The sequence below is a fragment of the Rhagoletis pomonella genome, unplaced genomic scaffold (genome assembly GCF_013731165.1).
Source record: "Rhagoletis pomonella isolate Grant_MI unplaced genomic scaffold, Rhpom_1.0 Rhpom_scaffold_00004, whole genome shotgun sequence".
Lineage (NCBI taxonomy): Eukaryota > Metazoa > Arthropoda > Insecta > Diptera > Tephritidae > Rhagoletis > Rhagoletis pomonella.
The window spans coordinates 24,996,760-25,009,580 of record NW_023458558.1 but is presented as its reverse complement, the minus strand read 5'-3'; the positions used below and the strand labels follow the sequence as shown (position 1 = coordinate 25,009,580).

General features: G+C 34.1%; 1 protein-coding gene across 4 annotated transcripts in view; it reads left to right on the top strand.

Moving 5' to 3' along the window:
• The first annotated feature begins 1,342 nt into the window (after positions 1–1,342).
• The window catches only part of LOC118737315 (uncharacterized protein DDB_G0283357), a 289,535-nt gene continuing 278,056 nt past the window's right edge, over positions 1,343–12,821 (top strand). For 2 of the 4 annotated variants that reach the window (XM_036467746.1, XM_036467743.1), the window contains exons 1-2: positions 1,343–2,131; positions 5,077–5,529. The gene's annotated coding sequence lies outside the window, so the exon portion shown is untranslated. The remainder of the gene's footprint in view (positions 2,132–5,076; positions 5,530–12,821) is intronic. The other 2 variants (XM_036467744.1, XM_036467745.1) reach the window with 2 other exon arrangements.

The window sequence follows — 12,821 nt, the reverse complement described above, 5'->3', positions numbered from 1 at the left end:
AATACTACCATGTTTCGGGCCCCGGCGAAGTCGATCACCCTTACCGGACGTTTTATTGTGGAGGCTGAATTTTCCGACAATGGGGCCAAATACCCCTTCCTTCCTTAAGAAGAAAAAATTACCTCAGCTTTGAAAAGTTTATATTTCCTTTATTTTATGCTAAAAGGTTATCACTGCTGCTTAGCAGTCTTTATGATTCACTCATCCTCATTCATCATATAATGCTTGTTTATTTCTTTCAAATCTTAAACCTCTAGAAAGTAGAAGGTCAGTACTTTCTTGAACTTTCATGTATACTACAGGTATGATATTGATTGTGCTGCCAGGAAGAGAACTTCGACATTCGCACACTTTTGAAATAATAATAAAATAAATATTGGGCGAAATGCTCCAATTGCCCGCACTCTTAATGAATTTAACCCGATCTCATCGATTGTGAGGCTTGACTTTTCTTTGTTTAAGTCATTTTCATTAATTTTGTACTCTGTCTTTATAATGTCATGTAAATTTTCAAGTAAAGCTGAATCCGAAGGCCTTGAAAATCTGGACATTCTTCGCTTTAAAAGATCCGAAATGGATCCTCTGCTTATACATTTTTTACATACCTGGAATTTTTCAAAACATTGTACAGCTAACCTATGGCGCTCTATAAGGTAACCAACACGTCCCCCTAAAATATTTTTGGTATTTTTTTCTAATTTTTTTTTTTCTAAAGTGTAACGAATCCAAATACATATCGTCACTAGACACGAATGAAGACGCGCGAGTGTTTTGACGGCGAAAAAAGACGCTTAATAAAAACGTCGGCGGAGAAAGACGCGTAAACCTAGTTGACGGCGAAGAAAGACGCGTAAGAATAGATTTATTTATACCTGGCCAAGAACGGTCACTTCATCATCATTCCCCAAAACCTCTTTGGGGATATTATATACTATTACACCCGCAAACATTGTTGACCGCGAAAATAAGTTTACGCGCCTTTCTTCGCCGTAAACTTTCTTCGCAGAAGTTTTTTTACGCGTCTTTTTTCGTGATCAACTTTTGATATGTACAAGAAGTGGCTATCAACATTTACAAATGTTCCTAAACAAAACCGTTAATTTACGATCCACTACTCAACAGCCACATACGTACATAAGTATCCAACTCTCCAACTACGCGCAGCAACATTCAAAACATTCAAGTGGAGAGAACAGTTGTTCGACGCTTGAGCGCCAACTCGTTCCACAGCTCCACTGCTGTTTCGTGTAGCCTCTGCTGCTTTTGCGGCTGCTGCTGCTTGTTTGGGGGCTATGGTTTAACTTGAATTGTCCAAATTCAGTTGCAGTTTGTATCTCGCGCGCGACGGTTCGTTGGCGGTAAATAGACAGACGGTTTTTTTTTGGCTCGCAGCCAAGCAGCAGAAAGCCTAGAACGGTGGATAGACTCCACATGCCGGTTGTGGTTGGCGTTCGCTAAAGTCAGTGCATGCAAATACTAGTTGGAGTCCGATTACGTACGACGACAAGTGACGTTTGGGGTTCATTCAAGTGCAGCGCGGTTTTAGTGCAAATTTGGCGGTGAAGCAGAAGCAGCAACAGTGCAAATACCGGCGACCGGTTGTAGTTGCCGGTGCAAGTGCGTTCGGTGCGTTAGTGAACGGGTGCTTAGCTGCGTGCCGCACAGTGATTGATTGACGTCTGTCAGATACAGTTGCAATTGCGTGTCGCTGACATTGTGTACGCTTCATTACGTGCGCTGTGGTTGCCGAGTTTGTTTAGCGTTGAGTAGGCGTTTTGTGTTCGCTTGTGAAGTAAAATATGACTTACATACATACATATGTAACTATGTATAAATTAGGTGCATGTGTACTCACATAAATACTCTTACTTTGTGCCGGTAAAATTCGAGATTTTGTTGCAAAGTGTTTTGTGGCATTTAATGGTAATTCAATACAATGTTTAATAATACGTGCGTACACATGTGTATGTATTTATCTATATGAAAGTGAGCAAGTCAAAACAATTCCAAAGGAATATACATACAATAAAAATGCATAAATATGCATTTGTGATTTGAAAATAAAACAAACTGAATTTTATATTTCTAAATGTTTGCATGCTGGTGTCGTTTACATTGGCGATACTTGTAGGTATTGAAATGTTGTAGCTTCAGCGGTTTCAAGTGTTTTTCTGTTGCGTCACTTCATTCACACGGATTTGTTTGCCATTGAATTGGCCTTTTGAAATGAGCTGACAAAAAAAAAAAACGAATTTGAAACGCATCGCTGCTTATTGTAATAAAACCATAGCTGATGGCGAGCAGCTTTGAAAGCAAAGTTGTTGTGTTGCAAGTGCCGGTGATTTTTATGGCTAACCTTTTAGAATTCTTAAATAATTATAATAAGCATTGGATACTGTTAGGTAATGAGACTCATACAATCACGAGATAACCCAGACAATCCCAGTAGATAATTTCAGGAATTGAAAGCCCTTCCGAAAGGCCTTTCTGGCAAGGGCGGGCATTCCATTCTACATTCCTTTCTCCTTTCTTTTTTGTATGCAGTGGCACAAATTGAAGGGCTTCTTTTTTCGCTAACCATGGAAGGCCTTCCACAAGGGTTTTTATAGGACGTACTTCAGAAGGCCTTTTGGTGGAGTCCTTTTAAAGTTGCTTCTTTAATTTATAAAAATTATACATCTTTGTAGCATTTGCCTAAGGTTTATATCAAATATGCGTTACTGCAACTTGCAAATTTGTAATGCCAAATAATATAAAGTTATGCATTCGCGTAAATTGTAAGCGGAGGAGCCCTTCTAGAAGGCATGCAAGGAAGCACTTTTTTCAGCCCTTCTTGGCTAGGCCTCTCAGAATGGCTTTACTTAAGAAGGCCTACCTAAAATATCTTCTGGGATGAGAATTTAGTGTAAATAAAAACTCTTTTGTGCATACAAAATTAAAAGTTTGGGTATTAAAGCCAATACTTACGTATTGACAGTTATGAATTCGTTGAAATTCTGTATGAAAAAATATCCGAAAACTCTTGAAAAGCTACGCAAAAATTTTCTGTACGTTTACAAAGGCTATTGATGCAAATCATATAGGCATCGTCACTAGAAAAAAGGACGTGTGAAACAATCTCGGCGAAGAAATACGCGTAAACATTTATTGATACTAGGGATGTTGCGAATGTGAAAAAGCTAAGAAATAATTTGGGCACCTAGTTAGGTGATTTAGGTACACAAATCAAAAGATGAATGTCAGTAATTTAATATGTTTTAATAACGTTTATTTTATTTAGTACTCGAATTTAAAAATTGGAACCTTATACTTAATAAAGAGTAATGCTGTTGACTGTTTTTAAAGGGTCCAAAATCAAGCCTGCTCTTCAAGGCGATAAATATCTACGTGCGAGACTTAATAAATTTTTTTTAATTATTTTCGCTTGACACTGCACTAGTTGAGAGGACTTTCAGTTATATTTATTATTATTTTTTTATTGCGGTACAAGAAGTAATTCCTTTTTGGGAATTGATCATTCCCCAAAACCACTTTGGGAAATTTTTATACTATTACACCCGGACACATGGTTGCCCGCGAAAATAATTTTAAGTTGCCGTCAATAGGTTAACGCGTCTCGCTTTGCCTAAAATTTTCACGCGTCTTTTTTCGCGGTCAACTTTTGAACTCACCTCGTTTATTCGTAACTAGTGACGATATGTATTCTATCATTTGATTTGAGAGTTATTTAAACTACAAAAAAAATAAAAAAAACTATAAAACGCATACAAATTTGTTAGGTTTAAAGTTAAAACCCTAAAATTTTTCGAGTCCAAAAATTATTTGAAAAAGGTCAGATGATATAAAACACCAGAAAGAACTCCATTAGAAAAAACAAGAGTCGAACCTTGCTTTTAATTGGTGATAATGCACACCTCTAAGGGCTCGACCGGTTGCCGTCGTTCTTCACAAAAAAAAAACTTTAATTACATATATTCACCAAGTTGAGATCAAAATAATATCATCAAAATTCAAAAAATTGTTTGCAACTTATGTTAATTTTTTTTAATAGTTTAATTTAATATATTGTTCGACCTATCTAAGAAACCAAATAAGTTAACGTTTCAAAGCTTGCACAAAGTTCCCAAAAATTAGTAAAACTTCCAAAACTAACAACAAAATTTTAAACTGGTTTAGATAACTACAGAAAATATAAATGGAATTTTTAGAAAATTTTCGAGAACTCAATTTTATAGCCCATTAATTTTTGTATAATAAATGAAAATTTCAGGTCGTTAAAATTTAATGTTTATTTTTTCAATTTTGTTTTCCGAGGGTGTTAAGCATTTTCATCCACATAAAACAACAACAAAATTTATATGCATACACACACAAAAACATTCAAAAATTTTGATCGGGTATTTACGGAAATATGGTAGTTTTAGCATTTTTCAAAAATACCGTTATATGAAAGCCAGGCGTGAGTACTGTCCGATTTTATGCATTTTCAATACCAACCTGATCTGGATAAAATTCAACCTTAATACATACCAAATTTCGTTCAGATATTTCAACATTCGTTGTCATTTATATATATTTATATCTACGTCTATATCTATTTCGATGCCTTTTGGCTGTTACAAATGAATTGTAATTGATATCCTAGTTCAGAAGTGTCCTTGGGTATAAAACCATAATTTAACCGTTAAAATTGGATTTAAATTTTTCCTTTAAAATTTAGCCGTTATTTTATGATTCCTATTTTTCGATCAAGAATTATCGCTATTTTCGGACTTATATTTTTTCGATCATATTGTAACTGATACTTTCAGATTTAATTTTGTAAATAGTAAAAGATTTAGTCGGTCATAAAAGCGTTGTCTCCATTATAACGGTTAAATTGATTAAAAAAAGAATCATAAAATAACTATTAAATTGGACTGGAAAAATAAAACTAAAAAAAAACCGATCCTGCAATGATCTAAAAATAAAAATTTTGATATTTAACGGTTATATTCGGTACCAGATAATTATAATATGTAATAAAAGAAGCTATCAAGCAACATTATTATAATTTAGGTATCTTTCATGTTTCAGGCGCAGGTATTAACTCGTCATGGGTGAATTAGTAATGCATTGAAAAACTAAAAAATTGAAAGAAATTAATTTCCACGACAAAGCCAAAATAAAGTTTTCAAACAAAATTGAATGAAAAACTGAAAAAACTGTATGCATATGTGTTCAAATTAAAACATAATTTCCGATGCACTACAATTCAAACAGCAAAAAAAATTAAATTCACGCTAAAGAGTAACTTCAATTAAAAAAAAAAAAAAAATCACAAATTTATGGGCTTAAAAGAAACAAAATAAGTGCTTCATTAATTGGTAGCACTAGAAAATAAATAACCAATGGTTGTTTGACATTTTTCTACTTTATTAAAAGTTCATAAAAACATTGGTGTAATAGTGGAATAACAACTGTTTCAAGCCTACCACTAAAACACTAATGGTGCCATAAATCAGCGGGATATAGAAAAACTATCAAATGGTGAGTAAAATTTATGCATTTCTATGTACATATATGTATATCTCATTTTTTTTATTTGCATTGTTTTTTTTTGAACTTTGTTCAATTCGCTGGATATATGAAAAATAAATATTTTTTCGACAAAAATTAATTAAAATTGGGTTGAAAAATCTAAATTAACAACGAATTTTATCAACGCTCAACAATATGCGTTTCACATACGAGCATGATCAGAAAAAATATTCACAAAATTGGTGTTATCTTAAATTCAAATCTACACATGTATTTTTAGTAGGTAATTGTCACTGCAAAATTAAAATACACGTTTTGCGTTAGGGCGACTTCATTATTTGTTTAATGTGCAATATGTACCTACATACAAACATACCATGCATGTACAATTCAAAAGCCTAACTCTCAGATCTAGAGTTAAGACAATTTTTTTCAGACCCACTTCAAAACTTTTCCAAGTTGTGAGAGCCACTTAATGAGTTTTGGCAGTTTATCAGATCTTCAAAAATAAGTATGTATGTATGTAGAAATTTTTTTATTCATAATATGCATGTATGTATGTGTGCACACTTATACTTATGCTTATAAACACGATGACTTCATTCTGAGTGTGAAAAAATATCATTAATATAACACATATCCACACCCACAGTCATAGTGCTATAAATCAGTTTGATTATATGCTTGCTTTTGTATTGTAAAATTAAAAACGATAATTTAAATTTCAGCTTGAAAATTCTAAATAAGTATAACATCAAAGTATTAATTTACATTTATTTAAAATTATACAAATGGCAAGCGAACAATGTTTTTGGCTTCCACATAAACACTCAGATTTAAATTTAAATGAGCTAAAAAAAAACAAACGTGAAATGCATTTGACATTTTTTTAGTAGATAACAAAAGCGGCGAGATCACAAAAGTGCATAGTGCATTACAAAAGCAAATGTCATTAAATTATTCAATTTCTATTGTTTGTATGACTTTTTGCTTTTTTTTTAATTAATATTTAATCCATTTATGTATATATTGATTTATTTTTAGCCAATTTAGTTTTGCTCGACAATTTAAGATTTATTGCGGGGAATTCAGAAAGTTTGCTTGTTGATTTAAAAGGGAGTAATATTTGAAAATTTTAAAACCTACACTAACAAGTAATTTTTAAGCAAAAAACAAAACCGACTTCAATTCGCATATAAAAATTTGTGAGTACTGTTAATTTCATCATAATACAATGATTGGATGTAAACCAAATTAGTATGGGACACCTTTGAGGCACCAACCTACCTTTAAAAAATAATTATAGAAATTGGTTAACGTAGTCCAAAGTTATGCGGTAACATACACGAAAAAAATATTCCGTCGAATTGATAACCGCCTTCTTTTTTTGAAGTCGGTAAAAAAGAAATCATCTCGGTAGCTTCAGCAAATCAAATAATTACATACTACATCACGACACAAAAAAAAAAAAAAAACGAATTTCTCCTCCAATTTGTGGTGTGCACCTTAATGTTATAACACAAACGGAGAGAACTACAGTTGAACGCCGCCTCCTAATGGCAGAAGTAAATTTACGAGAAGCTTTTTCAATACAGATCTACACTCGAAGGTTTGCCACTGCCTGCCGAAGGGCGACCGCTGATAACATAACATTTTTTTCATGTTTTGTTTTTTGGAGTGTTGCTTCGGCATTTGATCGCCAATTGCGCTGGGAAAGAACGCAGGGCGTTAAAAGTAACCCCTAGGATTTTTAGGTCATTCACAATGGTGAGGAGTGGAGGTTTAGGATCCTCGCGACGAAGAATATACATATATCGGAGACATAGCCTTTTCCTCTCGAGAGCGCAGGCCTTAATGTCATTGCCGAACTCCAATATCATGCAACCGTCAGCATTTTAGATCAGCGAAACTTGCTCTGGTTATATCGCCGAAACAAGTGCGCTTGGTTGGTTGGTAAAACCTGAGTCATTTTCGTGCGCAGAAAGGGCTGTCGTGAGGTCGTTTAAGCGTTTAAGACACTAAAAGGCTATTAGAAAGTTAAAAACATTAACATATCGTCGCTTGGTGCGTAATACCTCCTCTATCTGTAAGTTCATTTGGAAAATCATTTGGTGAAATTTTCGAACTAACTTATACATACATATGTATGTATGTAGTTGGTATTGCATTAAGCGGATACGAGGTAATACACGCCAAGCGATCATATTTCTTTCTTCCAACTAACACGATCTAAAATACTCAATTCTCACCTTGCTTAAATTAAATTTCAACACCTGTGTAAAAATGAAAATTATAGAAAGAAGGCTTACCAATGAAATGTGTGTGTGTGTGATGGCCAATATGCCAACAACAACTGCACGTAGATATTCTGTATTACGCAATGCCACGCAAGTGCATAATGTTGCTCTTAATCTAAGAACGAGTTAATTTAGGCTTTAATTCGCTAGCACTCCCCCTAAGGGGATGCCAATCACAATTGGCTGCAAGCACAGCGAGCAAGAGTCTGATGGTGGGAAGGCGTCACTATTACGTGAGCAGCGTTCCTCCAATCCGTGGCATGCCAAGATGTGAGTATTCGTTGTATGTATATGTTGAAGCGCACGCTCGCATACATTCTCTGTGTTTGCACACATAAGTGCAGCAATTAGTGCTTCTCCTGGTGTCTAACTGCACTTAATGAATAAATAAATGCCACTAATAGTTGGCACATTTCCTGTTTTGGTGCATCGGGCCACGAGTGAGGAAAGTTGAAGTGGCATGCCACCACAAGCTATGTATGTGTGTATCTATATGTATTCGAGTATGGGTGTTTGCATAAGATTCACCTTGGCTTATAGAGAGTAGATATGCAATAGCAGCCAAAAAGGACAAACAGCAACAGCCACATCCGGCAAAAATGATAGCGCCAAAACGTGCGCAATGCATTCAATTCGCTGCAGCAAACAAGAATGGCTGTCGACAGCAAGAATGGCAACAACTTGCCACAGCCGCATTGACATTACGAAATGAACTTAAGTACGACGTAGTACATATGTATGTATGTACATAATAAATGTATGTGTGCATTTATGTACATACATAGCGACAAGCCGATAAAATCAACTATGGAAAAATTAAATCATAATCGTAGCGGCAACTGCAACAAATGTGCATGTACATACATACATATATAAGTTGTCAACAACAGTAACCAAGTCAATGCCTGCAACGGTTTCGTTCTCGGAGCCGTTCACCTTCCGTTGTTGTTGCTGCTGCCAATCCGCGCACGTAGCATCAACATACTTCGTCTGGATTGCAGGTTGCTTACACACATCCATACATACATATTTTGTTGTCATCGCCGTTGCCTTCAAATTGCTCTTTTATGCAACTCCGAGTCGGCGACGTTGTGCCACAACGTCAACGTTTCGTTAGAAGCTTAGTGATGTCGCAACGTGCTGTTACCAGTTATGTCGTCAATATTTGAAGAGACAGTAACATAAATATGTACATATGGTATACATACTAGGGTTGTTGATTTTTCAGCTTTCTCCGATCCCGCGATTTTCGGGATGTCTTTATGACAATCACGGGAACCTGGGATCAGTTCCGGGATTCATTACAACAACAATCAACAACCTAAATCGAAAAAATTGCTCTGTATATTGTTTGGAAAGCTCTCCTACCGTAAAATAAAGAATAAATAAATCGGTTGGAAACCTACTTTTTTTTATTTAAAGTGGTGATTTTATTTTTTTTCTCTGACGTCGGGATTTATTTTAAATAACTTTGTAATTTCAAAGATATTATTAATTCCAAAAATTATTTAAAAAATTCAATGCAATTTAGAATAAAAATATGGGTACCAAATTCAAGAGGAATTTATTTTGAATTTAAAAAATTAAAATTTTTTGTATTCACAAGGCCGAATAGGTAATTTTTTAAGCTGATAAAGTTAGAAGGACGAAATTCGAGGATGTCATCGAGTTTATATAAGCCCTAAGCATATAATTTTTTCAAAAGCATATATTGTGAAATTTCAAGGATAAAATTTTTAAAAGAACATTTTCAATACTTACCAGTCCTTCTGGACAAAAAAACTTGAATTTGTTTAAATCCTACTGGATTTCCATCTTCATTTGATACCCATACTCCTTCACTAAGCACATTTCTCTGAATTTTTTAAATCATTTTTGAATTACTGACGTCAGAGTGAAAAACTAAAAACGAAATTTTACTATATGCGGACCATGGTTTCGCAACTATTTTGGATTTGTGTTCAAAATTGACTATCGCGCGGTTTTATATGCATGTAGACATTTATAAAAAAATATTAATTACTGAATAAAAAAGAAATATAGCCCATACTGGTCAAGAAAAGGAGTTTCTATTATTGCCATCAGTGCAAATTACAAATCCCGAAAATCCCGGGATTTTGGAGACCTTAAAAAGGTCGGAATCCCGGGATTAACATTCCTTATGCATAGTAAAAAACTAGAAAAGAGAAATTGGAAAATTTGTTTAGCAAAAATTTAACAAAACACGCACAAGAGGAGCACATACATGTACATTAGGGGTGTCCTTAAAAAAGCAAATGAACGATTTTTTCAGCCTCAATCGGTAATATAATGGTTACAGATATCACATATAACACATAGATTTTGGTGCCGATTGGAGTCGTTTAAGGCGTGTCCCAAAGGGGTCAAAGGCCATGGAGACTCAAAATATTCAATATATTCGATTCGAAAAAGAATTTGTGAAGTGCAGAATACAAATATATACAAAGTAGGTTTTGTAACTAATAAAAAGTTCAAAACTCACTTTTTGATTGATATGATGGATTTCAACGAATTACAACTCCACACATAATTTTATATAAATAAAATAAAATATTAGTAACGACTTTTTCCATTTCATTTACGATATTGTTACATCTCTTTGCATTTCAGGTGACGATGTATGTATTTTCTAAATTCTGTATCCCAAGCACAATTATTATAATCATAATCATTTGTAACGTTTATACATATCTCTACCATTTACTAGCCACACATGAAAGCAACGATTACAACAGACAAACATGCACGCAAATATGTATGTATATTAGACTGATTAAAAAAAAATCGGCTATTTTCTTTCTTGAGAAGTATTTTTGGGACAGTGAAAAAAGACGTCTGCTAAAAATGTAGCTCTTATTATTAAGATTTAGTTGTAGCTAATTGCGAGATTCCAGAAAAAGGCTCTCACGATTTTTGCATATATACGCTCCTGCAAACTTATTCATAGTTAAAGTCGAGCAAATAAAAAATTTGACGTTTTTTTTTCGAACTCCCGCCAAAGTGTAAAAACTTTAAATTTTCTTGGAAATTTAACAATTTCTAATTTACTCTGATAAAAATATCGTCTAACACTTTCTGCATCGTAAGGCACTCGGTACATTACGCGCCTAATCAAAGTAAAGTAATCGTTTCATCATACCGAAACGAATGCATGACGACTCGACTTCTGCACACTTGCACGCCCTGCATAAGTCACCAGCTAATAAACACTTTCTACACATAACAAATTTTTTGGCCGTTCTTTCGCAACACGCCATTCCGCAAATATTTCTGTTCCGAAATATTGCATAAGCGCTTGTGGTTTAATGCAATTTGCACGAATTTTAGCACGAAATTGTTCATTTCCAATTATTTTCTATTGAATTGACAAATAAATTTTATTTCAAACCCAAAAAATAAACAAATGACGATTTCAAAACTACAAGCGCCTTACAATGTTGGGCGCTTCGATTCATGAAGCTTTTATGATTAGGCGCAAACATGATTTTGAATCGTAATCTACAGAGCTTCATTGAAATACATGGGTTCGGCATAAAAGCTTTATACGTTTGTATGCCGAAACGATTACATTACTGTGATTAGGAGCTTAATGTGCGGTGCGGAGTGCCTAACGCTTCATAAAGTGTGTATCACGTTTATAAGCCACCCACATATTGGCAAGTTTTGACTATTAACTTTTTAATTACATATTTAATTTAATTGCATTTATTGGGGTTTTTGGGGGACCAATAAAAAAATAAGTAGTTCTTACTAAAATATGGTTAAATAAAAAATTTCGTATTGTTATCGGATGTTTCCTAAAGAGAAACTGAGTCTTCCAATCCAAAAATATTGTCTTTCAAGAATTCCGTACCATTTTTACGATAATGTGGTCTTTCCCATATAAAATGCATGGAAAATTCCATGCGCTTTAAGGCTGTTCTAAATGTATATACTTAACTGTTTTTCCATTTATAAAACTCCCCCACATGTGATTTTGGACCACCCTAATATACATACATACAACCATGCCATGATGTAGGCAAAGCAGCGCGTATCTTTATACATATATGAAGCACCATATGCCTGAAATCCGTTATATCATCAAAACGCCAACATTTGCCACTTAACCATGAACTTGTAGCTTTCAACATTACATACATAGATGTTCCGCTTTAAAAATACCTAAAGCGTTTCACTTGCAACTTAAGCCAAGTTCTATTTTGATCTGTCTGTCAACAGCATCATTTTCGCCCACTCCTATTTGTATGTAGTAGTACTTACGTATGTGTACTTGAACATTCTCGTGTAACAAAACTCAGACGATATCCAATACAGGGAGATGCGTTAAGATAATTCAAGAAGATAAATAATTCAATTAAACTGTTCTCTGTTCTGTTATAAAGAAACATTTTGAAATATATTTTATATTTTGTTAAATTAAAATTATGCAATTGGCATTTCATCTTTTTGAAGCTAGAGCAATCTGACTAAGTATCTTCCAAAAAATAGGAACGTGGCTAAATGCCAGACAGGGGCCCTAAACCTCTGGACCGAAAAGTTTGAGCTTTTGCTTGGAATTGCTTATTTTGCTTATTTCAATGTATAAAGCTGAGAACGGACGTTTTAAGAAAACGGTCAAGAAATAAATTGCTATTATTCCGTGTATGTGAATAGTAGTGGACATCAGATATTTTACACGCTGCTGTCTCACTTTTTCCTTACGAAATATTGGAACAGGCATATATGTATTTCCATTGAAAACAAGGGTACCATGTACTCTTCACAAAAAAACTTTAGCAAACCATAGTAGAAACCGTATCAAAATTCTTAAGAACATCGTACTGCTGAAGATAATTTGGCTCAATAAATTCTTCTTGAACATTTCTTTGGCGTTTTTTTTTGTCATTCGTCAAACTAAAGAAATGTGTACAAATAATAACATAAAAACAGATTTTGTTTTTATCTAACCGTAACTTCAGTTGCATTTCTGCTTGGATACAA